This window comes from Populus trichocarpa, chromosome 5 (assembly GCF_000002775.5).
Source record: "Populus trichocarpa isolate Nisqually-1 chromosome 5, P.trichocarpa_v4.1, whole genome shotgun sequence".
In the NCBI taxonomy this organism is placed as follows: Eukaryota; Viridiplantae; Streptophyta; class Magnoliopsida; order Malpighiales; family Salicaceae; genus Populus; species Populus trichocarpa.
The window spans coordinates 12,741,432-12,745,614 of record NC_037289.2 but is presented as its reverse complement, the minus strand read 5'-3'; the positions used below and the strand labels follow the sequence as shown (position 1 = coordinate 12,745,614).

Genomic DNA, 4,183 nt, shown 5'->3' with positions numbered 1-4,183 from the left:
AGAGTAAAATGAAAATATTTCGATGCATGCTTATCATGCCGCCTCCTACCCAGCATCATTATCCCTATCTTTGAATCAATGAGATAAACAAATGCAAGAGCAGATCCAGTTTTCTGCAGAAGATATCAAGGGGGAAACCAGAGAGGGGATGCTCCCTTTATTTTAGTCTGTACAAGCTTGTCCATCATAGCGTCTGCACAAGCTTGTCCATCATCTACTAAGTGTAGCGTCTGCACAAGCTTGTCCATCATCTACTAAGTGTATTCTTATCATTAAAAAACCGGTTTTGAAAAAAATTGAAATTTTTTATTTTAATACATTTTCCAATGAAAAGTACTTTAAAAAACAACAATTATCACAATATCAAACGGGCTCTAAGAAAGAACCGGAGCATTCTTCTCACATAAAGAGGCAAATGCTGTATAGGTAGATATAAAATGCAGTGCAACCTGTAAAACAACACCACCAAGCTTTGCCATTTCAAGTAATTTATCACCAGTACACCTAGCTACACCAGCAATCGCCCCATACAAGGCAGAGTCGATGCAACTACTGAAAATTGGTAATACAGAATACAGATACAACGGAAGATGGAATCTATCCGTTAGTACACAACTGAGACCCTGCAATGTTACGATGAATAACTGGCGTGTACGAAGAAAGAAACAGGGATAAAAGATATAAAATGCAGTGCAACCTGTAAAACAAAATCATGGAGTTGAAGTTGTATGTACAGTTAAATAGATTTTATAGATTATTCAAAAACAGATCATGCAGTCACATCACCGCATATATAACACTTTGAAGTCTACTGTTTCACGCTAACAAAGTTTTCCAAAGTTCCTCAAAGACTACCACAGGTAAATGGATCAGAAATCATTTCAAATCTCCTAGTTTCAGTAGAAGGGTAACAGGCAACTGGATATAAGAAGCCTGTAAAAGTATTGTTGCTGAGATATAAAATCTCATAGAAGGGAAACACGATACCACAACACACAACAGTTAATTCCTCTTGAATCTTAGGGACAACACCTAATCCTTGCTACCTCCAGTTAATTCAGAAATGCAAAATTTGGGTTATGCGAATCATATCCTGTAGTCCTAAATGCTACCTAATAAAACAAAAAACTGAAAGAAGCACTTCAATTGAGTTAATTGTGGAAGGCAGCATCTCATCCCAGCAACCTGCTGTGACTTTTCTCTCTGACCAGAACATATAAACCACGATAAGTGCCACTTTGAACATACTCTCCAATATGCCAAACTTTGGAGAAAATGAAGTAATGCTCGTATATTAAAGGAAGCATGTATCGAACTTGAAAGTATGACTTCCCCAAAATACAGTTGAAGTCATTACCAACAGTCAGCTCTGAAGGAACAGAAATCTAGTTACCAGAGCTACGATGAAGCAAAGACAGGCAAAACAGAACAATCCATCCTGAAGTAATGCTCATATATTAAAGGAAGCATGTATCGAACTTGAAAGTATGACTTCCCCAAATACAGTTGAAGTCATTATCAACAGTCAGCTCTGAAGGAACAGAAATCTAGCTACCAGAGCTACGATGAAGCAAAGACAGGCAAAACAGAACAATCCATCCTTGCCTTTCTCATGATCTGAACACAACAAAAAGAAAATTGACGGTTCATCTCATTGTATTCGCCTCTGATACCATTCCTGAAATACAAGCTGGTGAAACTTTAAACATCGCTAGATTCCAAGGTATACTATTATGAAAATTTCAACTCCCCATGCAAGATCCAAGATTTCCTTCATAAGCTGGAGCAAGAATATACAAACATGAAGGAATTAAAAAACTAGAACTCCTTACCGTGTTTGAGAATTCTAGGCACTGGAAGCTCATTAGGCCTATGCTAACTTGCCAAGCAAATACAGCACTGGATATATCTGAAGCATCATGGATAATCTTGCTCTCTTAAAATGAAGACCTCCCAATTTAGTTTCTGGCTATCACAGAACCAAAATCAACATTTCTTAGCGCAGATAAATTATCTTTAAACAATGAGAGAGCCCACTCATCCACATAATTTCACAACATTCAACTCACTTGCAGTATCGCTTTTTGCTTCAAAGCATCTATCCTTCTTAACAAAAGTCTCACAAAATAAAATTCACAGTTCAACTGAATCTTCATTCAATGAGAGAAAATAATAGCAAGCTGTAATTCGCTGGCAAATACACAATCAGTAATTCATATCTCACTTCTTTCCAGATATCATAACTTGAAAGCACCAGCACATAAATGCAAGTGATAATGGAAAAGGTAGTTTATAATGACTAATAGAATTTCCAAAGTGGAAGATATTCTTTCAATAAAATAAAGATCTCAAATAAATATAAACAAGGGTGGTCATGTTTAAATTCATGTTCATCATAATTGTACTAGAAATTATTAATCAAATTTTGCCCAACACCATGTCAAAACAACACCCGCATATGATAATGCATGCAATTGATGCAAACTCACGCCAAGCCCTCAGTAAAATTGTAACGCAATATAGAACAGAGAGATTCATCAAGGCATTCTGAAACAAACATTATTCTTGTTCACAGAAACTGGATGTTGCCCCTCTCGAATCTTACTTCGCATACACAAGTATGCAATTAACAATACAGCATCTCATTTTCAACATCATAATAGCAGCCTTACGCAATTCATTAGGTTTGAAATTGTCAGAGACCACCAAAAAAATCAGTGATATATTGAAATAATCCAAAATAAATTGCAAGCATATTTACCATTTATCTAAAAAAAGTTGCTGCTCTATATTTCAAAACAAAAAAAACTATCAAGTAATTCTTGAAGTTTCACTTGATAATCTTTCATCACTAAAACTATGGTAATCCTGTGAAATGACATCGCTGGTGGCTCTATCATTTTGATACGCCTTTCTGAAAGTAGCACTTATCTATCCAAAAAAAAAAACCCAGAAAACCTTATTCCAAGCTACGAATCTCCCATTTAGAAGATAGCAGAACAACATCCCCTGCAACACTCAGGAAAATATTTTTGGTCAACTAGGCAGCCTGGGAAACAATAAACCAGTATAAAATTATCCTCCAGCACTTAGGAAATACTAAAAAATAATACAATAAAAGGTGTTATCCTTCTTACCCTATACACGTCATATAGCTTGGCCACTTCCCTAAATTTTTCAGGAGGAAGCCAACTCCTCAAATTTGAAAACAACTTCTCGAGGGAATACTTTGTATAAGTTGATCCTTTCACTTGACCTTCTTAAAAAGAAAAATAGCAATCAATAAAAATACTTACGAAAACGAGGAACCAGAATTTACCTGGCACGTTAATAGAAGATTTGAAGCTCACAACACACTCAGGGATAATATGCCTGTTCATAACACTCGACCAAACAACATAACACTTGGGATGATTCTTGGGATCATCAGCACCGGTATAGAACTCAATACCAGAAGGATAATACTGTTGAGACCCTGTTACTACTTTCTCAACATTACCTAATATAGCTCTACACGGTATAATATGTTTTTCGCCATTATCATCTGCCTCTGAGAACTTGGCACTGAGAACACAGACCCAAATCATCAAAACGCATAAGAAAAAGGAACTGAAAACCTAACAAATCTCCAAAAACTAGAGAAAATTCAAACAAAACGTGATCAGTGCATTACATCATACGAGGCGATTGAAGTACATGAACCTTGCCGGCTGACACAGGAGTGTCCTCTACTTGTCCAAATTGAGTTGGGTAGCATTACTAAGATGGCGTTTGGAATTGCTGTTGGAAAGCAATTTTTAAAAAATTTGATTTTTTTTTTTGTTTTGAAGTAATATGTTTTTGATGTTTTCAAATCATCTTGATGTGCTGATCTCAAAAATGATTTTTAAAAAATAAAAAAATATTGTTGGCATACTTTTCTGAGTGAAAAGCACTTTGAAAAGCAACCACAACCACACTCTCAAACACCCTCTAAAGCAGAATGTTTTTGAGGTTGTTTATCTAGAATTCGGACTTTCTATTTGGATTTGTATTTTAAAAGAATTTTTTTAAAAATATAAAAAATTTGTTTTTTACTTTAAATTAATTGTTTTTAAATATTTTTAGATCATTTTGATGTGCTGATATCAAAAATAATTTTTTAAAAAATATTATTTTAATGTATTTCTGAGCAAAAAATAAT

At 34.9% G+C, this 4,183-nt stretch overlaps 1 non-coding gene across 6 annotated transcripts; it reads right to left on the bottom strand.

Annotated features, from left to right (window-relative positions):
• Positions 1–1,434: 1,434 nt before the first annotated feature.
• LOC7476445 (uncharacterized) lies at positions 1,435–3,817 on the bottom strand. 6 transcript variants are annotated; one of them, XR_002981628.2, is made up of 4 exons: positions 3,674–3,817; positions 3,138–3,564; positions 1,833–3,009; positions 1,435–1,617 (listed from the first exon to the last, which is right to left on the bottom strand). It is a non-coding gene; the product is annotated as an uncharacterized LOC7476445 (transcript). The 6 variants fall into 6 exon arrangements; XR_008059354.1 differs by having other exon boundaries at positions 1,435–1,690; positions 1,833–3,564; XR_008059353.1 differs by having other exon boundaries at positions 1,435–1,678; positions 1,833–3,564.
• Between the last annotated feature and the right edge of the window lie 366 nt (positions 3,818–4,183).